The sequence below is a fragment of the Colossoma macropomum genome, unplaced genomic scaffold (genome assembly GCF_904425465.1).
Source record: "Colossoma macropomum unplaced genomic scaffold, Colossoma_macropomum, whole genome shotgun sequence".
Taxonomy (NCBI): Eukaryota; Metazoa; Chordata; class Actinopteri; order Characiformes; family Serrasalmidae; genus Colossoma; species Colossoma macropomum.
Window position 1 is genome coordinate 1810904 of NW_023495456.1, and position 23842 is coordinate 1834745.

Below are 23842 nucleotides of genomic sequence, written 5' to 3' on the forward strand. Positions count from 1 at the left end.
TTTCCATATCTAACACACAAAGGGAAATGCTAATGTTTGTTTTTCAGGCCCAAACTTTTTCAGGCCCAAACTTTTCCAGGCGGATATTCAGCAGCATTATATCAGCTTCAAATTTCCAGCTTTAATAGTTTCAAAAGTTAGCTTCAAATAGTTTCAAATGACCATACAAACAAGCCAATCTCACATTTTCTGAACAGTTAAATGGTTAAGAAATTCAATTAAATGGTTAAATGGTAAACAGAGTGGTTCAGAGTGGTTTGGTGAGAAATGCTCTGTTCTAGAGTCAGAACTGTTCACAGTGGTGGTGATGGGAACCAGACGTCCACCTCTAAAAGCTCCCTCACAGAAAGTTACTACATGAAATGGTTATGAATTCACTGCCTGATGACTGAGACACTGTTTTATGATAGTTTTGAGAAGATTTCAGCCTTAAACATATATTTAAACTCCATTAAAAATAAAAACTGGTGGTTCTGGATAATAAATAAAATGTCTATATTTGTGTTGTCATGGCGACCCCTGGTTCCACCACTGTAAAGACATCTGAACCATTTCACAGCAAACCACTCTGAATCACTCTGTTTACATCTCAAGACTGAAGTGTGCAGATATTTTGATTGGTGGAATTTAATAAACGATAAGGAAAAAATAATGCAGTAATTAATGACACAGACAGGAAAATGGTCTCCATAAATAATAAATGAAACATGAAATCTAAGTCTAAGTCAGGCTGACCTTATAACACAGCAGTACGCAGTGGAATGAGTCAGAAAGAGCTGCATGATTATTATGTAGCCGTTCTTCTATAATGCCCTCAATAATAAGCACAAGCAAACTCAGTAAATACAGGCTTAGTAATGGTTCCAATTGAAAGCTGTCATGGATCCCAGCCAGCCAGTGATTTACACTATTTGTCCAAAAATATCCAGACAGTCTTCCACTGAGTGACCTCAGCTACTTTGAGGTCCCCCATTGCTGACACAGGTTTAATCTCCATAGAAAAGCAGTGACCACATGATCCTAAAGTCTCCATGCCCAATGCCAAGCATGGCCTAGAAGAGTATAAGCCCCCCAGCATTGGGCTGTGGAGCAGTGGAACTGCGTTCTCTGGAGTGATGGAGCTCCATCCAATACCTTTGGGATGAGCTGGAGTGACCCAGAGCTGAGCATCCAAAATCAGCACCCAGTGTGCAAAATACCCCCTGGTATTTGGGGGGTCCCAAGTTGGCAGGCTTGTACTCTGTTCTAGTGCGGTTCTGCGCTCTTCCTCACACTAACTGAGATCCTCCTCGTCTCTCTTCTGTAGAGTCTCTGTTCTAGTGCGGTTCTGCGCTCTTCCTCACAGTAACTGAGATCTTCCTCGTCTCCTCTTCTGTAGAGTCTCTGTTCTAGTGCGGTTCTGCGCTCTTCCTCACATTAACTGAGATCTTCCTCGTCTCCTCTTCTGTAGAGTCTCTGTTCTAGTGCGGTTCTGCGCTCTTCCTCACATTAACTGAGATCTTCCTCGTCTCCTCTTCTGTAGAGTCTCTGTTCTAGTGTGGTTCTGCGCTCTTCCTCACAGTAACTGAGATCTTCCTCGTCTCCTCTTCTGTAGAGTCTCTGTTCTAGTGCGGTTCTGCGCTCTTCCTCACAGTAACTGAGATCTTCCTCGTCTCCTCTTCTGTCTTCAGTGTGAGAAATGAGGAACAGTCACTCTTCACTCCAAACTCTTGGGAAACTGGGCGAGTTTTCAGATTTACAGATCTGCTGCAGCTCATTGTAAAGTTTTTCAGAGGAATCCGGGCAGAGTTACAGTTTCTAGGCTATGAAGGACCAACTGGGTGAACCAGTCTGCTACAGCGCCACCCTGAGGCAGAGCAGTGCTGCAGCTCTAGTTAGTAAAGAGAAAGACAGAAGCTGATTGTGGGAGAAGCAGATAAACAGTCAGCTTCACTGAATCTGGATTTGAGTGTCTATTTTACTCTAACAGGCAGCATAATGTTATAATGTGTTTATTTTCAGGGACCCCCAGAATTGTGATTTTGATACATTCAGGGGGTCCAAGAGTTTAATTTGTGGGTCCTAGACCCCCTCAGGACTCCTTGTATTTCACACCTTGTCAGTACCTGACCTCTCTAATACTCAATCAAATCCTCACAGCAATGTTCCAACATCTAGTGTACAGCCTTCCCAGAAGAGTAGAGGCTGTTCCTGCAGCACAGACTCACTATTAACACCTTCATTTCAGAAGAAACGCTGGAGTCTGCAGAGTTTTGATCGTGTAGTTTATGTAGAACAGTAACGGTGGTGCTGAAAACCTGCAGAACACGGCACCGGCTCTTGTTTTGGGAGCAGTATTGATTCAGTGTTTGTTTGAACTTTTGTACCCTGTTCTCTGCTGATCTGCTCGTGTCTGGTGGGAAGGTCTGCTGCTGACTCCTGGCCTGCTAGCTCCCCCTGTTGATTTTGGATGTATTTGTTGTTGTTTTTCTGAATGCGGCGTGTTCAGATTAACAGAGCAGTAATATTTGGAAGTAATTTGTGTAGATTTATTTGGAAGATAATGTGAGACCAGTGGTCCCCAACCCAGTCCTCACAGCCTTGGTCTTCAGAGCCCCCCACATTTTTACTTGCAACACTTGAGGATGGAAAAAAATGTGGGGGGCTCTGAAGACCAAGTTGTGTATCTATCTATCTATCTATCTATATATATATATATATATATATATATATATATATATATATACATATATATTGCTTCTGTTGGAACAAAACCTGGTAACCGGTAACTTTACAGGAGAAGAAAAAAAAATTGACTTTTAAGGTAAATTTATGGAACCAGATTTTTTTTTTGGGTCATTTCTTTTGGTCCATTCATGGTAAAATGTATGCACAATGTAAGGGAAGACAGGCATTTTCAAAGTATGCCAAAAACTAAAAAAACGACAAAAAAAATAGATAAGGTTTTCTTCCGACATTTATATCATCCATCATATATATGCTTTTTTCAGTTTTGAAATAATTTGAAAATGCCTGTCATCCTTTACATTGTGCATAAATTTTACAATGAATGGACCAAAAGAAATGACCCAAAATTCCACTGATTTACATTAAAAGTAAAGTGTGTTTTTTCCTTCTCCTGTAAAGTTACATTTTGGAGATACGAAGTTTTGTTACAGCAGTGCTGTAAAAAATGTCTCATCAAATCCACCTAAAAATGACTTAACATCATAATAAGTAATTTAACTAGTTTTATTCAACAAGAAAATTACACAGATAGAAAGAATCGTTCATTCAAAGTATTTATTTTGTTTGAATGAAACTAGTTAATTTACTTGTTACCACATGAAGTCATTTTTTACAGTGGAGTTTCTCTTCAGTTTCCTCTGCTGAGGTTCTTTATTCTCTGTTATCGGTTCCAGTTTTATTTCATCCAGAAATATTTTTCTCTCTGATATTCAAACTGTAGAATTTTTTGTTCTTCAATGGTCCAATGTCTCTCTCTCTCTCCCTCTCAGTGCTGGCTGTGATGTCAGTGTCCTGTTGTAAGACGTCTGCTCTGAGATTAAGGACTAGTTTTAAATTAAATACGGGTTTAGACCTGTTTCAATATCAGACAGGTTGTTTCAGTAACAGCAGAATCATCCTGCACTATAGTGTTCTGACATTTACACTAAATTACTGACTTATTTTCTTCCTCACCTTCATTTTTTCACTGTGCTGAAATTAAGAATGCAAAATAATCACTAATATTCAGTGTATTTCACTTAATACTGAGCTGTAGTGAGTCTGATCTCAAGCAATTTCATCTGATAAGCATAATTTTCTACTTATGTCAAGCCTTTAAACTCTTATCAGAGCTTCATATTTCTAGACTGCAACTTATTTTAAGATTTCTTGCCCAGTAAAATGATTTTGCTGCACAGACAGATAATTTCACTGGTTTTAAGTCATTTTCTCTGCAAATTTAGTGTTTATTTCTTCTATTTTAGCATTATTTATTTATTATTTATTTATTATTGTAAATTAGACCCAAAAAAACATCAGATATGATTAAACTAATCACTGATAAAGTTGTGAAACTGTGCACTTTAGATCATATACTTTGTAAAGCATGAGAATATGAAGTTTATGGCACGCTTTCCCAAACTATGATGCAATTCCGATGCCAGGAACTAATGATCCCCTCAAAAAAACGTCTTAATTCCTAACATAAATGCATAAATTCATTTGCACATGATCAATCAGTTGTTGTTGATCATCAGTCACATACTCTGGAAGCAAAGGCATGAATTAGCTTGCTAGCAGAGCAAAATATGAAGGTGTATCTGAGCTATGCTTCACTGTCATATCTGGCCTTTAGGGTGGTTTATTTTGATACCAGCACAATTTAGCTCCTCCGAAGTCAATAAGGCCCTGTAAGGTGAAAGTTTTCTCAATACTGAGGATGTATTTTCCTGAGAAAATCAGATCGAAAAAGTCACACTTTGGGAAGATCTGTGGCTATTTGTGCTGCAGAAATCTGTACAATGTGCCATCTTTGACTTTCCCAGGCACGAGAGAGGTAAAAGCTTAGATGATTCGTGCTTAAGAATGGCATAAACATGATTTTCAAACCTTCCGCAGGTGATCTTTTGCCTTAAAACACTGAAAAAATGCCATCTTAGCAACTGAACTCATCGTAAATCTAGTGTAAATATCTGTTTCTCACTTTGAGGTGGTTTTAGGAATATTATAAGATTATTTAACTTACGTCTTGAAGTTTTTTACATGTTTAAGTAATTTGCTAGGGTAGCTTGGGGTCATTGTTTGGTACTAGTTGCCATTATAATATTTACATGAGACAGTCGCACATGCCATATGTTATTATTGCTAGGAGACCCTGGGCTATAGATATGCCATTATTTGACATGTAAATGCTAACAGAAATTTGATATCTTTATGAATTTGGCCAGTTTTAGATGAAACATTTACCTAGTGCCTGCAAAAAAATGTATACATTTTTGTGCATAGAGATCTTGAAAACCAGTGGCACCTTAGATACTTTTTCAGAGTGTCTAAGAGCTGAAAGTGCAAGAGATTTGATGGTGATTCATTCTATTGGTCATTATTGAGTAAAAATAAAAAAATATCATAAGGTGGTCATGTTTTTATTGATTTTCTGTCCTCTTGGATTCATGCTGAGTGCTAAAATTCTGATACACAGCAAAACAGGCTTTATTTTTCATTACAAATTGCATATTTACTATCAGATATTTTTAATAGAAAAAAAAAAAGGAAACTTTTAAGTTAAGGCATTTAAATGGATGTAAATGCAGCATCTGATTTTTTTTTTCTGCACTGGATTTATGACTGAATCATCGCTGAATGTCCATATAATCATTCTGAACACACAGAGTACGTCCTGCTGGTCAGTGTGATCTGTGAGTTGTGTCTATTTAACCCTTTTGCTGCCATATGAAGGCTAAAAGATTTTTTTTGCAGAACGAATACATTTTGAATTAAGATTCCCACAAAAAAATTCCAGTGTTTCTTCTGAAATGAAGGTGTTAATAGTGAGTCTGTGCTGCAGGAACAGCCTCTACTCTTCTGGGAAGGCTTCTAGATGTTGGAACATTGCTGTGAGGATTTGATTGAGCATTAGTGAGGTCAGGTACTGATGTTGGATGGTCGGTTCTGAATCACTCCAACTCATCCCAAAGATAGATGCATTTAGAGTTCATTTACATTGTTCACTCAGGTCCATTCATGCAACCTCTGAAGAAGAAGTAGCTCAGCAAAATCACGCTGTATTAGATCTTCTCTTAGCAGAGAAAGGAGGTGTTTACCAGGTTGTGGGAGGTGAGTGCTGCACTTACATTGCTGATGCCTCGAGCACCGTACGAGAACCAGCCCAAGACACCTCTAATGGTTGACACCATGGCTGAGATCCTTCTTATCTGTACTGGTAGTTCACCAGTGGGGTGATGTGGACAAAATTACTGTTGGTTGTGGGTTCAGTGATATTTCTGATCATTGTTGTTATGTTGGCATGGAAACTATTCATGCTGTGTCTGACTCACTGTATGACTGGTGTATAGCAACAAGAACATGGCCCTTGATTACTAATTATAGTCATAAAAAACTGATTGGCCATTAGAGTTTTATTTATTTATCGTACCTTTATTTAACCAGGGTGATCACATTGAGATTAAAAATCTCTTTTACAAGTGTGGTACGAAGTCAGCACAGATCAGACACTTGCAGATAAAAAGACAAGGTTTAAGTTTTCTTCACTGTTTGGGACAGTTACAAAGAGCGTAGTCAGAACAGGCCAGGGCCAGTACCAGAGAGCAGGATACCCAAAACAAGAGGGACATACAGAGAAAAACCAAAAACCAGAGAAGCAAATAAGACGCAGCAATCAAACCAAAAAGGGCAAACACAAAACAGCAGGTCACAAACACAAAAAAGGTGTCATGTTGGCAATACTTCGCAAAGAACTGAACTAAAGCCCAGGCTTTAATACCAACTAACTAATGAAATGAAATGACCAACAGTTGTGATGATTAGAATTGTGGTTAGGAGGAGCGCTGGAGTGAATGTTCATTGGTTAATGGTGATGGTTGGAAAGTCATGTGATTTACCACTGACTCATGGAAGTTGGAGTCCTCTATGCAGCCCATGGACTCAAGTGACTCTGCTGGAGAAAAGGAGGAGACAGAGGATTTTTTGTATCTTTGTTGTAGCTTTTTGTGCATGTAAAAACGTTCTGCAAAGTCCCAAAGCTCAGCGTTCCCTCCAGACGGAAAACTCTCTCCCACAGAACCCACTTTTCCCAGCTGCCTGAAATGCCTTGTTGGAATTCCAGCCCTTTTCCTTTGTTACAGGATGACATCATTTTGTAACACAGTCCTTACTGCCCGCCTACCGGCGAGCTCGACCCCCTCACACGGCACACAGCGGCTACTGGAGGAGGAAGAGTGTGGTCAGTGCTGTAGCGTGTGGAGAGACACTGACCGGACTTTCAGGATCCACTCTGGATCAAACTGATCCGGCAGAACCGACTCCGCTGGAGAAACAGCCACAGCGGAGTTTACAACTGCTCAGGAGAGATGGGTCTGTCTGCAGACTGCAGGACAGGGGCGGAATATGGAGGGGTGGAACCGCTCTGGAGCCTGACCGATCAGAACAAAGTGGACGTGCTGACCAATCAGAGCACACTGGGCTTGTCGGGAGGTGGAGCTTAAAGACACAGGAGCTCTAACAGAGCATTTCAGACAGAGGGTGAATAGAAATGTGCAGCATGAGGAAACATTTTGAAGATTGAAGCTGTAAATCTATTCTTAACTTAAAATGAGCATAAAATGTCCCCTTTAATCAAACAGCAAACTTTCTAGCAACAAAGTGATCTGCAGAAAACATATAACTCAACATGCTGACAATAAATTGTTTTTAAGAAACATGCAAGGTGCAGGTATTTCCTGTGTACGCAAGAAGGAAAATAAGACAGCGTCTGCCTCTGTGGTTGATGAAGTGTCCTTTGAAATGAAGTTAACACCTTATTCTAGAAATAGGGCTTCTGTCCTGAACTTAAATATTCACCCCGAATGTGCTCAGTTAAAAGGATCTGAAGAATCATGTTACAAAATCCATGTTTGTTAAGGTTTTACTCTGTAGTCAATCATAACCTTCATGTAATCTGTTCTGAAGTGAGTATGTAATCCATTGTCAGATGATCAATGTTTGAGACTTCTTGTCACAAGACGGAACTCTCCCAGCACCGGAATAAAGGACAATTTTTCATGAACTGAACTGCATTATTTCTCATCCTTTATTTGACTGAATCATTTCTCCTTAACACCTTGTGCTGCAGCGTAGCATCATTCAAATTGCTGGCCTCGGAAGCTTTGTAGCGTCACTCCAGCAGCCAGCCTGGGGCTTCTCATAGCTGTAATGTACCATCACTCAAATAGCCAGCCTAGTAAGCAGCGTAGTCGCAGTGTAGCGTCACTCAAGCAGCTGGAATGGGAGGCCACATAACTACAGTGTACAAAACTAAAACAGCTGGGCTTTGAAGCACTGTAACTGCAGTGTAGCATCATTCAGGCAGCTGGCCTGGGAAGCTTCATAACTGTAGTGTTGCATCACTCAAACGGTTGGCCTGGAAAGCCTCGTAGCTGCAGTGTAGCATCACTCAAGCAACTGGCCTGGGAAGCATTATAACTGCAGTGTAGCATCACTCAAGCAACTGGCCTGGGAAGCATTATAACTGCAGTGTAGCATCACTCCAGCAACTGGCCTGGGAAGCTTCGTAACTGCAGTGTAGCATCACTCAAGCAAATGGCCTGGGAAGCATTGTAACTGCAGTGTAGCATCACACAAGCAACTGGCCTGGGAAGCATCGTAACTGCAGTGTAGCATCACACAAGCAGCTGGCCTGGGAAGCATCGTAACTGCAGTGTAGCATCACTCAAGCAGCTGGCCTGGGAAGCGTTATAACTGCAGTGTAGCATCATTCAGGCAGCTGGCCTGGGAAGCATTGTAACTGCAGTGTAGCATCACTCAAGCATCTGGCCTGGGAAGCCTCATAAATGTAGCGTTGCATCACTCAAACAGCCCAGAAAGCATCGCAAATGCAGTGTACTCAAACAGTTGTCCTGGAAAGCATCATAGCTGCTGTTTAGCATCACTCAAACTACTGGCCTGGGAAGCCTCGTAACTGCACTGAAGCATCACTCAAGTGTACAGCTTGGAAAGCCTTGTAGCTGCAGTGTAGCATTTTTCAAATAGCCGGCCTGGAAAGCCTTGTAGCTGCAGTGTAGCATCACTCAAGCAGCCAACCCAGAAAGCATCCCAGCTGCAGTGTAGCATTACTCAAGTGGCCGGCCTAGGAAGCCTCATAGCTGCAGTGTAGCATTACTCAAGTGGCTCGTCTGGGAAGCATTGTAGCTGCAGTGTAGCATCACTCAAACTACTGGCCTAGGAAGCCTCGTAATGGCACTGAAGCATCACTAAAATGGACAGCTTGAAAAGCCTTCTGGCTGCAGTGTAGCACCTCTCAAGCGCTTGGCTAGGAAACCTTGTAGCTGCAGTGTAGGATCACTCTAGCAGCCTTTTACCTTCAGCCAGCCTGGGAAGCCTCTGAGGCACTGGAAAAGTCACTTTCAGCCACTATCTCAGTCAATATATTGGCAAAATCCTCAGTCAGTAGTGAAAAATCAACATATACATAAAAACAATACAAAACAACACATAAATTAAACAAATTGCAACATTGCACCAGCGTATTTATCACTGTCGCCCTTATTTAGCTCATTTTTGTACATTATGTAGACACCAAAATAAAATCCTGTTTCGTTTAATAAAAATACTGTTATGAGTGCACTGAACAAAATTTAATTTACTTGATTTCAGTGTATAATACCATTCGGATAACATATTTTGCATCAGCACAAGGTTGCCTGTTAATTGCCGGAAAGTCAGTGAACAATAAATACTTTAAATTGCACATATAAAAAAAACTATCTAGCTGTTTCATTCACTGGCATGCATTCAGTGCAAAGTCACAGCCATCACAGCGTGTGAACAGTTGAATCCAATTAAGGTATATTTTTATATTGTGTTGTCATAAAGTATCTCTACACTATTCTGCTGCATACTGAATTTGACACCACATGCACAATAAAGAGCACTTATTCCAGTCTAAAGCTGGAGGTTGGACTGACCAGATTTCCATGAAAAGCCATCAGAACCGCAAGGAAATAAAATGCATTTGGTGGGCTGACTTTATTCGATAAGTTTATAGCCTCATCTATCACTGTCCATTCAGCCCAACAGAAATCAGATATGAAGCTAAAGGCAAAGTTATTTGTCTGGAGTTAAATGATTATCATAAGGTCAGATATCAGTGTTCGCCGGGTGGCCGTCCCCTCTCTCCCCATCACTTAATGTCCAATTACGTTGGCATGGAAACTTGCCGGAGTGCAATAACAAACGGCAGGAGCTTCAAGGTTTGAATCGTAATGGCTGTTTTGCTCCTGATTTGCAGTTGGCCACCTTAGTCAGCATCTGCCACATGTGATTTGGGTTTTGGCGCCGTAATATTTGTGGCTCCGGTAATCTAATTGAATTTTAATGATGCATGAACTGGGGGGTATTAGATGGAGAGAGAAAGCAGAGATGATGGAAGAGCGAAATGCACTGGCTCACGCACTCTCAAGCTGCCTGCCCTAAAACAGCAAAGGTTCTAACAATGCAGGTTCAGGTTTATGAGTATTTTCCTGTTAGTCGAATTAACATTCCTCAAAAAAACGTTTTCTGTTACATCTCTAATGTGGAATCATCTTTATTGTTTCAGGTACACGTCTGTTATGTGTACAGTGCCATTTCTTCTTAAGAATGGTTAGTAAATGAGGCCCAGTGGTTCTATTTAGAACCATGAACATTCAAAGAACAATTTGCATGCTTAAATGGTTCTCTGCAGGGTGCTTCAGATTGATGGGGAATGTGTTGTATGTGGTTCCATAAAGCATCAAAAATGGTCATTCTATTGTTTGACATCATAAACAATAGCAGAGTATTTTTGGAGCTATACAGAACCATTTTCACAAAGGTTCTACATAAAACCATATACAACACATTTTCCATCAACATAAAGAACCATTTCACCCTGCAAAGAACCACTGTCTTTACTAAAGAACCTTGAATAACCATCTTTTTTAATAGTGTAGTACTAGAAGAAAGAGAGCCCATCCATCATATTTAAAAGTATTATCTGATTCATTTGAGCTGCAAACATATCCAACATGCAAATCACCCGTGTGTAAAAGCAATTGCCCCTTTAATTACTCCAGCAAGGTTAATTGATAATGAGATTCAGCTGATTGAACACAGCCAGGCTTGCACCATTGTCAGCCTCACTCATATTGAAGTTTACCGTGAAAGTGATGTAGTCGCTGTAAAGTTTTCGGAAGCCCACTAAGCCATGCTCAGAAGAAAAGCCAAACGGGATACAAGTTGCTGTTGAAGTGTATCAATCTGTATTACAGAACTATTTCAGAGTAAAAAACGTTCAGTTTGAATTCTGATTCCTGATCTTCTATTTTGGCTTCTTATATTCATATTAGGTAACACTTTACTGTAGGTCAGTGTTCATAAGCCCTTCATGACAACTGACATAAATCTACATAAACATTTATGTTTAATACACTGTGTCATAAAGGCTGCCTTTGCTAAATATAGTCTCAAGTTGACATAATATCTATGTCAGGTGACACTTTTGGGTGAAATAACACAGATTCTGTAGCTCAGTGTATATTACAGTGATACACCGATCAGACATAACATTCTGACCACCTCCTTGTTTCTGCGCTCATTGTCCATTTTATCAGCTCCACTTACTGTATAGGTGCACTTTGTAGTTCTACAGTTACAGACTGTAGTCCATCTGTTTCTCTGATACTTTGTTAGCCCCCTTTTACCCTGTTCTTCAGTGGTCAGGACCCCCATGGACCCTCACAGAGCAGGTACTAATTGGGTGGTGGATCATTCTCAGCACTGCAGTAACACTGACGTGGTGGTGGTGTGTTAGTGTGTGTTAGTGTGTGTTGTGCTGGTACGAGTGGATCACGATTAGTGTGTGTTGTGCTGGTACGAGTGGATCAGACACAGCAGTGCTACTGTCCACTCTATTAGACACTCCTACCTTGTCAGTCCACCTTGTAGATGTAAAGTCAGAGACGATAGCTCATCTGCTGCTGCACAGTTTGTGTTGGTCATCCTCAGAGTTTCTCATGGCATTGGGCTTCATTGACACTTTTAGAGGTGAATGACACAGATTTGAATTTGAATATCAGAGTTATACAGTTCCATATTTTTACATTTTGTCTTTTATCATAATTATGTGATTGTGATCTCAATGGCTGAGCAAATCAATGTCAATGTCAATGTCAATCTCATTATGTTGATTTATTGTAGATTTTTCTAAATCTTATGGCAAGATGCAATATCTACCTGTCTGTCCTCCTGTCTCTCTCTCTCCTCTCTCTCTCTCTCTCTTTATTTGAGCCCCCTGAGCGACGTTTGCCTGAGTCGTCACATGGGAGCCACCAGAGCTACTAAAGTCACCAGAGCTCCATCTCCATTGGCTGATCACCTGTCCCTCCTGCCTGACCTGATGATGCTCTCCTGCTCGTCAGCCTGCTTGACCACAATTACCACAGTGGAGCTGCCAGCGTTTGACATTGATCATGAACCCTATGTCTCACTTTAACAGAGAACCTATGAGACAGTTCTAACTTTACATCACTTCCTCCTAGATTCATCAGCATAGTTCTGAAAGATGTTCAAGCTCTAAGCTTCTTTGTTGTATCTTGTCTTCTCTCTTCATCCGGGGTCGACCAGAGGAGGATGGGTTCCTCCCTTGAGCCTGGGTTTCTCTCGAGGTTTCCTCCTCTTACTCCTAGGGAGCTTTTCCTCACCCCTGTCACCTCTGGTTTGCTCATGGGGGGCTTGGACCCGGATTTAGTTCCATATGTCTATACATGGGCTCCTTTTTATTTTTCTTTTATGTTCTTTTTATTCTTTTGATAACACTTCCATAAACTGCTTTCCTTCTATAAACTGCTTTTCTGTAAAGCTGCTTTGAGACAACATTAGTTGTAAAAAGCACTATACAAATAAATGTTGTTGTTGTTGTTGTAGTGTTCCCTAAAGAAGATGGGGGTCCCCTTTTTTGAGCCTGGTTCCTTTTGAAGGTTCCTCCTGTAAGCATTATTTGGGGAGCTTTCCTCACCACTGTGCCTCTGGCTCGCTCAAACTGGGGCTGGGAGACCAGACTTCACTGCTGATTGCTGTGTCAGTGTGACCGCTCGTTAGGCCATGGGGGTTGTTGTTTTTTGGCTGTTGTTTGTTTGGTTGTTTTGGAAGCTGCTGTGATTTGTGCTTTTCCAGGGACTGAAATGTTCGTCGGATGTTCTCACTTATCTAAAGTTATTTTAATATGATCATTTATAAGCATTTATAATTCAAAACAGTGTCATAACACAATGCAGTGTCTCAACTTTGATGTGTTAGCTTCACATCAAAGTTGACAAAAGCAGCCTCAATGACAAACAACACTTGTGGAAATAAGTCTTTAAATATTTTAAGTAGGTTTATGTCAGTTGCCACAATGAGCTTATGTAGGTTTCATGTAGCCTCATGAACACTGACCAGCAGAAAAGTGTTACCTTGCATTTTTACAAACATTATGACTTTGGGGGCATGGGGGTGGGGGATGTCTCCAAATTATTAACCAGGAGGTCACCAAAGGCTCCAGGGGAGCATCCTAGAAATGGCAGGTCTCTCTAGCATCAAGGTCAGTGTTCATGACTCCACAGTAAATTAGGCAACCAGGCAAAAGTGGACTTCAACAAACATCAAAAGAAATGTCAGTGCTCATTTTGCATGGACAATCCCTAAGCCAGTGGCCACCAACCCTGGTCCTGGAGATCTACCTTCCTGCAGAGCCTGGCTCCAACCACAATCTGTCACACCTACTCTAGCTAATTCATTTCTTCAGAAGTTCCTGATTGGCTAGATCAGATGTATTAGTGTTAATTAAGGAGGTGAGGCAACATGTTAAATGCAAGTTGGAACTAAATTCTTCAGGAAAGTAGATCTCCAGGAGGAGCGTTGGAGACCACTAAGCCTAAGCCTTTCTGGGATATGTTCTAAGAGCAGAAGCAGTTCAAAGTGCAACTTTTGGCATAACACAGGGTCCTTTATTGCTGTCGCAACGCAAGTTCTGAATTTCCCACTGGGAACATACTAACATTGAAGCATGGCGGTGGTAGTGGTGGGAAAGTGTGGGAATGTTTTGCTCCATCAGGACCGGGACCAAGTGCTATTGAAACCATGAATTATGCTCAGTGTCAGAGAATTCTTTAGTAGTCTCTCTGTTCATTTGTTCATGAGACAAAGCTAAATCATGATTGGGTGATGCAGTGAGACAATAGGCCTCATTCACAGAACGTTCCTAAGAAGAAATTTCTTCTTAAAACCCATTTAAACAGTTTTTATGAAGATTCTGACATTTACCAGTCTTCTCTCTTTGGGATTTGTTCTTAGGTAAGAGCAGAATCTACACAAGAGCACAAAGGTGAGAACAGCTCTGTGCTTTAAGAACACGTCATGAATCTGACGGAGACTTTTTCGTAGGACCTATGACCCCAAAAAGAAAAGCAAATCCATATTTGAATGCCATTTTGGAGTGGCCTTGTCGAAGTGCTGACTTTTTTCATTAACAAAATGTTACAAACATATTAAAATATCTGAATTGAAGTCGCTGTGCAAAGAAGATTGGGCTCAAATTCCTCCACAGTGAATGGAAAGGCTGATATCACATTATAAGGGATCATTTTGAAGGTGCAGTTATTCCTGTTAAAATGGGTTATTTATTTTAAGGGGGCAATTACTTTTTCACAGGGGTGATTCACATGTTGGATATTTTTGCTCCTTAAATAAATGATGTAATAATTTTAAAATGTGTTTTATGTTTGATTCCAGTTTGTTTACAGATTTATGACAGGTACACAGTAATAGAGGAAATCAGGAAACACACTTTTTTACAGCGCTTTTTTATAGTCACTGGGGTGGAACCCTCAAGGCTCCATCTCAGTACCTTTAGTCAGGGAACATAACTGAACCATAATCCACTGAAATGATATGTTCTAAGCTGTACTGACTCCACACACCCCGTCTCGTCTCCAGGCTTTTATTTTACTGTTCTGTTTAAAACATTCGGTTATGAAAAAGTACAAATACGAACTTTTCACCTGGAAAAACTAATTTAAGGTTCACAATCAGACCTTAAACCACTGTTGAACCTTTGAGGGAACATTTACACTGTTTGTACCATGATGGATGAAAAATGCACCTGAACAGAGCTTTTATTTCTGACAGTATAAATAACGTCTATTGTATATCTTTCCAGTATCACCCCAAAGAGGAACGGGTTCTTCTTTTCGAGCCGAGGTCTTGTGGTTTCTTCTTGTAAAGGTTTTTGTTTGAGTTTTTCTCACCCCTGTGCCTCTGGCTGGCTCAAATAAGGGCTGAAACATCAGGCTGTTTTTGCTGTGTCAGTGTGACCGCTCGTTAGACAGTGGAGGTTGTTGTTTTGTAGGCCGTTGTTTTGTGCTTTGTGCTTTTCCAGGGGCTGAGATGTTTGGAGAGTGTTCCTGCTGAAGCCTGCTGGGGTGATAGGACCTGGTGCTGCCCATTAGAAGACTGCAGAGGGAACTTGGTGGCACCACATAAGGCCACTGAAGATAGATTAAGGGTTTTCCTCATACACTGCCAACACTTATCTACTATTTAGTCATTAGAATTAGGTTCTGTTATGTTTACAAGACCAATTATTGATATCTTTGACTTTACAGTAACGAATAAGAAGTCCTGTGTCTGATTAATTTGGCTTACGTTTAATGTATATTGTTCTGGGAGTGGAGAGAAAAGCCTGCAGCTGTTATTGGATTTTATGGTCTGCTCCGTTCCTGATTTCATCTTTATAATTTATGTGCCATGAGATTCACTTTTTCTCCTCTAAAATCCTTTCTTTTTGTGTGCATGTAATGCAGAAATGATTTTTCATTGGTCACCACATCCTGGTCTTCTATTAAGGCTTTTAATGTTGATATGCTGGTCACACTTTACTGTAGGTCAGGGTTTGTAAGGTTACATGACGCCCTTTATAACAACTGACATAGACCTACATGAACACTTATAAACACTTATACAAATGGCCGTCATCTGTCATAAAGTTTGCGTTTACCAGCTTTAAGGTAAAATGACACAGATTTGGACAGTAGATTAAGAGAACCTTACAAGTCCCAGAACAGGGAGATTTCACCTCCACATTTAACCCATCCATGCAGTGAAACACCACATACACACTAGGGGTGGTGGGCAGCCCTATCTGCAGTGCCCAGGGAGCAGTTGGGGGTTAGGTGTCTTGCTCAAGGGCACTTCAGTCATGTACTGTCAGCTCAGAGAATCAAACCAGCGACCTTCCGGCTGGTTCCCTAACCTCCGACTGCCCCTCAGGATATCAGATATGGATTTATATGGATAATGTTTTCACTTTAACTGTATCCTTTTAAACAGTGTGTAAAATAGCCCCTTGTATTCAGGGGGTCTCATGTTGTCTACAGCATTGGCCAGCTGATATCTCACTCACCATAGCGGCGCTGATGCTTCAATTTCAGTAAATGTCTGTTTTATCAGCTGTTCTTCTGTAGAGTCTCTGTTCTAGTGCGGTTCTGCGCTCTTCCTCACACTAACTGAGATCTTCCTCATCTCCTCTTCTGTAGAGTCTCTGTTCTAGTGCGGTTCTGCGCTCTTCCTCACATTAACTGAGATCTTCCTCATCTCCTCTTCTGTAGAGTCTCTGTTCTAGTGCGGTTCTGCGCTCTTCCTCACACTAACTGAGATCTTCCTCATCTCCTCTTCTGTAGAGTCTCTGTTCTAGTGCGGTTCTGCGCTCTTCCTCACAGTAACTGAGATCTTCCTCATCTCCTCTTCTGTAGAGTCTCTGTTCTAGTGCGGTTCTGCGCTCTTCCTCACATTAACTGAGATCTTCCTCATCTCCTCTTCTGTAGAGTCTCTGTTCTAGTGCGGTTCTGCGCTCTTCCTCACAGTAACTGAGATCTTCCTCGTCTCCTCTTCTGTAGAGTCTCTGTTCTAGTGCGGTTCTGCGCTCTTCCTCACAGTAACTGAGATCTTCCTCGTCTCCTCTTCTGTAAAGTCTCTGTTCTAGTGCGGTTCTGCGCTCTTCCTCACAGTAACTGAGATCTTCCTCGTCTCCTCTTCTGTAGAGTCTCTGTTCTAGTGCGGTTCTGCGCTCTTCCTCACAGTAACTGAGATCTTCCTCGTCTCCTCTTCTGTAGAGTCTCTGTTCTAGTGCGGTTCTGCGCTCTTCCTCACAGTAACTGAGATCTTCCTTGTCTCCTCTTCTGTCTTCAGTGTGAGAAATGAGGAACAGTCACTCTTCACTCCAAACTCTTGGGAAACTGGGCGAGTTTTCAGATTTACAGATCTGCTGCAGCTCATTGTAAAGTTTTTCAGAGGAATCCAGGCAGAGTTACAGTTTCTAGGCTATGAAGGACCAACTGGGTGAACCAGTCTGCTACAGCGCCACCCTGAGGCAGCAGAGCAGTGCTTTTCAGGGACCCCCAGAATTTTGATTGAGACATTCAGGGGGTCCAAAAGGTAAATTAAGCGGTCCCCGACCCCCCATGACTCACTTTATTTCACATCTTGCTTGTGGTAAATTACCCAACAGATTAGATGTGTGAGTGTGAAGAACCTTTTTCCAAGTTTAAAGAACCTCTGCCGCACGTAAAGTAGCGGTCACCAAGTAGGGGCTGAGACACACGTCATCTGCCTCTCACCGTGTGGAGCTGGTGGATTGGTGTGTCCGTCTACATTCTGTGTGAAACTGACCAATGGACACGCAGGAAATCACTAAGCACTGACCATCACGCCAGAAACCCTTCATCCTTCATTCAGTCCACATTGGAGACTCGTGTGAAACGGCGTGCAGAGAGTTTACAGCTGCTGAAGCTGCTGCAGCGGGTTTGGAAAGTAGTGATGAAGATAACGGAGCATTTAGATATGAAACATATGAGGATCATGTTATATGAAGAGCCTTTAAAGGGGAGTTTAAGAAGAGATGAACAGGTCAAGAACATGCCCTCAGACCCCAGAGGGTTAAAGGTCTTTTAAATTTTTATGTACTTCAGTACATATTAACTTATAGAGCGTTATAAGTGTTCTTTACAGGCTTTAAATGAAGTAAGGTAATTACATCTTACAATTGGCATCTAATTAACTCCAGCTAGACTAGCATTACAGTTTCCAGTTAGCTTAAGATAAACAAATGAACAAATTCACACAAATTAAAGTTATACTTTTGTAAAAACACAGTTAAAAGTAACAAGAATTGAACATTTGACGTAGAACCACATCCACCAGAAATCAGCAGACAGAATCTTCTCCAGTGTCACAGCTGTTGGGGTTGGAGGTGATTATATCTAATAAATGCTCACCTGAATGTACGCCTGGGTCTGCAGAACATGCACTGGATCCCTGTTATAGTGCATTACACGTTAAAATATTCATGTTTACAATCTTCTCATGAACAGATGTTATAATGCATTATGAAACATGACATTATAAAGACATACACTTTAGCTTTAGACAGTGTTATGCATGTAATTATAATAACATAAGAACAATTATACAAGCTTGACTGCTATTATAACACATCATGTTAATATCATGTTAATAAATACATTTATTATGAATATAGCCCAGAGTCCAGACCTCAACACCACTGAATGTGTTTAATTACTTCAGAAAATCATCAACCAGCTTCTAAGACTGAACTGTGGAGGTGTGTCTGCAGATTGTTTGAGGAGCTGAAAGTGAGTCTCCTGAAAAGAACGGAAGCTGGAATAAAGGTGAAGAGTGACTCACTGAACACTCAAACACCGAAACCTGAAAAATCCTGATGCTGGAAAATGAATAAATTGTACTCAATGGCCGTTTTAATTAAGATTAATTAGATTAACTAAATGAAGCGCAGTGTCTGACTTTTGCACAGTACTGTATTTGTGATATACTATTTATTAAGGTAGTATGTGGTTTTGGGTTCAGCCAAGAGTTTCTGAAGGTAATAATTAGATGTATTAGGTTTGGAGCTAAAGCCTACAGCCCCTATACCAATTACAGCCTAACCAAGAACTACACTACAAAAAATGATTTATTGGTAAGTAAAATTGTCCTAAATCTAGTCGATATAGCTAATATTCCTCATTTTAAGACTGTTGTAAGCTTCATTATATCCAGACACTTTTATTAAATAAATGATCTCTCTATATTGGCAGATAATTCAGCTTGTTTCAAGCACATTTCTCAAAATAAACAAAATTACTCAAAACAACATCTAGAAATAAGTTTTAAAATTGTAGAATATTCATACAACCATCTCAAAATGAGAAAGATATTTAGACTATATTAAAGATTATTTCTCTTGTTAAGATATAATTTTTTACAGTGTATTTAGGAACTCTTTTTTTTAAGTGTACCATCGACGCTCCTTCAGTCACTTCCACACCGTCAACAAAAAGGCATAAATGAAGCTGATATTTCAGAAGAAGGACCTTCTATATTTAGGAATATATTTATTCATATAAGACGATTAAAAATGAATCATATAAGCATATTTATTCTTGTAAGATAATTAAAAATTAATCAAAGACACAGGCCAAATCTCACTGGGTGCTATGTTATCTTAACAGGTGTGAATGAAATAAACAGCACAGCTAGAGTCTGGTCAGAAATAGAGCTCTCTCTCTGTCTCTCTGTCTTTCTGTCTCTCTCTCTCTGGGCAGGATGGCCTGAGGGTGTTGGAGCTGCTGACAGGGAGGTTGAGAGTTCAGTTAGGCAGAGCTCAAAGCCTCTGAGATCCCTGTTTGAGGGCTCTAATGTATGCGTATATCCATGGATTCAGCATAAACATCAATGCACACTTCTCTCTTCTCTCTGGCCTTATAGAGCGCTGGAAGGCTAATCTACACTGTCACTAAGCCCCACAGGCAAGCCAAAGGACGACCGTCACTGGCACTTCTTACTCTCTTCCTCCTCTCTTCACACTTCTTCCTCTCCTTCATTGTGCACCACCTGTAGTCTTCAGAGAGACGTGTGCTTCAGGTAAGGATTTTGTGTGTCGTTTGTCCTCCTGTACAAACCCTGTATCTCTAAAATAGTAACTTTTCAGATGAAGGAATGAAGAAAAAGGTTGGAATGGAAGATCATATACAAACATTATTTTCAGAGTCATTTGGGATCATTTCTATAGATCCATGCATCATGAAATGTTCACATGCTGTAAAGAGCTGCTGGTGTTTTTTTAATTATTAAAAAATAATAAAAATGACAAAAACGTAGATACATGGCTTTGTTTTAACAGCGATAAGATCGCTTTATGATGCGGCTGACCATTACTAAGGTTCTACTTTAGCATGAACAAAAACAGAAAACGGACACATTAGATAACTTTTATAAGACAACATTTGTCCTTCAGCATGTTCCATGAAAAAAATCACAATTTAAAGAAGTTATAAACTTCTCAACATTACTTTGGCTCTCATGGCTTGCTTCAGTCCACTGCTGCTCCCATAATCCCACTGCTGCTCCTATAATCGCACTGCTGCTCCCATAATCCCACTGCTGCTCCTATAATCGCACTGCTGCTCTCATAATCCCACTGCTGCTCCTATAATCCCACTGCTGCTCCCATAATCCCACTGCTGCTCCTATAATCCCACTGCTGCTCCTATAATCCCACTGCTGCTCCTATAATCCCACTGCTGCTCCCATAATCCCACTGCTGCTCCCATAATCCCACTGCCATCTCATGAACTAAGCAAACAAGTTGTCATATCCCAGATTAATAACTGATCACATTGATTTATCAGTCTACTCAGGCTTTAGCAGAGCTCAGTAACGCTGAGATTAATAACTGATCACATTGATTTATCAGTCTACTCAGGCTTTAGCAGAGCTCAGTAACGCTGAGATTAATAACTGATCATCACATTGATTTATCAGTCTACTCAGGCTTTAGCAGAGCTCAGTAACGCTGAGATTAATAACTGATCACATTGATTTATCAGTCTACTCAGGCTTTAGCAGGAACTTCAGATGCTGTGCACTGATTTTAAAGTAGTTAATTGATGGTGTTTCATCTAAAAATGCCATTTTTCTTTAGCGGGGGAGTATTCTAAAAGTATTCTTCTAAAAATTTAAAAAGTAACTGTATTCTGAATATATTTTTTACAAAATGTAACTTAGACTGAATACAAACACTTAATTTCTGTATTCTGAACATGTATTCTCAACACTTGTATTCCATAACATCCCAACCCCATAGACAGGTTACATGTTTGCTCCATTAGCGGTCCCCAATAAATAGGGACTGACAATAATGTGGACCATCTGGGGCTTCCTGAGGACCAGTTTGAAAACCACTGGTCTAAATCAGAGGCTGGCTCTCAATCCAGTCACCAGAGACCAGCCAGTCCACATTCTGCTGTCACTTCTCAGCCAGGCATAATCAGATCCTGTAGATAACTTGGCTCAGATGTGTCAGGAGCTGGAGAAGAACTTGAGAGCCCCCCATAACAATTGAACATAAAGTGGGGCCTATAAAAGGAACAATGGAGCCTGGAGTGTCTAAGCCTCATATTTCCTTCATCAATTAAAAAATACCCAAATCAGTTCAGCTGTTTTCAGAACCCCTTTCAAACGTTTAGGGTGAGGACCCTCCCCAGCTCTGGGAACAGTCTGGAACCTCCAGAAGATGATCAGCGGTTTGGGGTTCCTTGTTGTATTGGGCCCTTCACAGGTCACGTTAGTGGCTTGCAGTCCATTTGCATTCTAATACCACACAAATTCATGGCTCGTTCATTGGGGGCTCAGCGAGATGGATGGCACGCTTTATCGCAAACAGGGGGACGTCGTTATGCAAATGAAGGAAATATCACATCCGAGAGAGCGTAAAAATGTCTTGAGCTTCGCGTGCGGTGGGCGTCGGAGTCTTGAAAAATGTTCGACACGCGTAGCGCTCGTTGACGGCCGTAAATGTCATTACTGTTAGATTAGAAGCTGCGAGTGGGGGAGTCAGGGGGGATACAGGAATGGATGTGCGACTGATGGGCGCGGGGAGGCTGCGGAGAGAACACTCGTGAGTAGCGATCACTCAGCAAGGAAAAATGTCCTTTTTTAATCACAGCATTCACAAAGCTCAGTGCAGCTAATTGGCTCTCAGTTCTCAACTAATTGCCATTTCTAAAGTGTGATCTCATTTGTCATTTTACTTATGGTCAGATGAGCTGGACTGAGCTGTAACTGGCCGAAACGTGGCCATTAGATAGTATACCTAATCACTAAAATCGCAGGATAACTGCATTATTGTAACTATGAATTTCTAACTTGCAAAAAATGCTCTCCGAGCGGGAAATACATTGGAGGCCCAAGATGTCCAACCAAGTGGAAAAGACATGCTATAGCAAGTTGTGCACCGTTCTGTAGCTTATAAAGAATTACTTACATGGATGTCATGCCCATATAAGGAAATCCAGGTCTAAGCTGGTTTTCTCAATGGGAAAAATAAACAGTGTTTTTGAAAATCACAAACTTTGGTGAACAAAAACACTGCAAAAAATGCCATTGTGTCAAGTGAAATGATCTTAAATCTAGTCGATAATTGAATATTTCCAATTTATGATGGTTGTGCACTTATTATAAGATTATCTAGCTTATTTCTTGACACTTTACACCTGTTTTAAGTCATTGTATTAAGGGAAATTATCTCATTATACTGGCAGATGATTTGGCTGGTTTTAACCACATTTCATACAACAAGCAAAATTATTTGCCAATATAGTGAGATAATCCTGCTTAATAAAATTACTTAAAACAAGTAAAATGTCTAGAAACAAGTTAGTAATCTTAAATTAAGATCTCAACATAGGAAATATTAGATTTATTGACTATATTTAAGATAATTTTACTTGACAAGACACCATTTTTTGCTCTAAAGCACAAACTTTCTGTCCTGTATATTTTTCCTCTGATTGCCACGTGATCCTCGGGATGAAGAGGCTGTTGTAGCAGCCAAAATATTGTGGCATCTCTAGACTTACACTTTCTCTTGATGGTGGACTCCTCCCACACCCCAATATTACTACCCATAAACACAATGGGACAGTCGTGGGCTGGTTAGGGAACCAGCCTTGTGACTGGAAGGTCGCTGGTTCGATCCCCTGAGCCGACAGTACGTGACTGAAGTGTCCTTGAGCAAGGCACCTAACCCCCAACTGCTACCCGGGCGCCGGGCGCCATGGACAGGGCTGCCAACTGCTCTGGGCAAGTGTGTTCACTGGCCCTTAGTGTATGTGTTCACTAGTGTGTATATAGTGTTTCACTGCATGGATGGGTTAAATGCGGAGGTGACATTTCCCTGTTGTGGGATTAATAAGAGTCATTTAATTTAAAACACAAACAACACATCGTCACATTTTAAACTAAAGAACAAGAATCAGTAACATTAACAGCATTTAATTTTCCTCACATTAACTGAGATCTTCCTCGTCTCCTCTTCTGTAGAGTCTCTGTTCTAGTGCGGTTCTGCGCTCTTCCTCACAGTAACTGAGATCTTCCTCGTCTCCTCTTCTGTAGAGTCTCTGTTCTAGTGCGGTTCTGCGCTCTTCCTCACAGTAACTGAGATCTTCCTCGTCTCCTCTTCTGTAAAGTCTCTGTTCTAGTGCGGTTCTGCACTCTTCCTCACAGTAACTGAGATCTTCCTCGTCTCCTCTTCTGTCTTCAGTGTGAGAAATGAGGAACAGTCACTCTTCACTCCAAACTCTTGGGAAACTGGGCGAGTTTTCAGATTTACAGATCTGCTGCAGCTCATTGTAAAGTTTTTCAGAGGAATCCAGGCAGAGTTACAGTTTCTAGGCTATGAAGGACCAACTGGGTGAACCAGTCTGCTACAGTGCCACCCTGAGGCAGAGCAGTGCTGCAGCTCTAGTTAGTTAAGAACACCAGAGACAGAAGCTGACTGTGGGAGAAGCAGATAAACAATCAGCTTCACTGAATCTGGATTTGAGTGTCTATTTTACTCTAACAAACAGCATAATAAGTTTATTATCAGGAACTTAGGAATTTAGATTTTGAGACATTCAGGGGCCCAAAGTGGTTAAGTAGGGGGGATCCTGGATCCCCCAGCACCCCCCGTATTTCACCCCAATGTCTTGCTTTTAATTTCTGCGCTCGT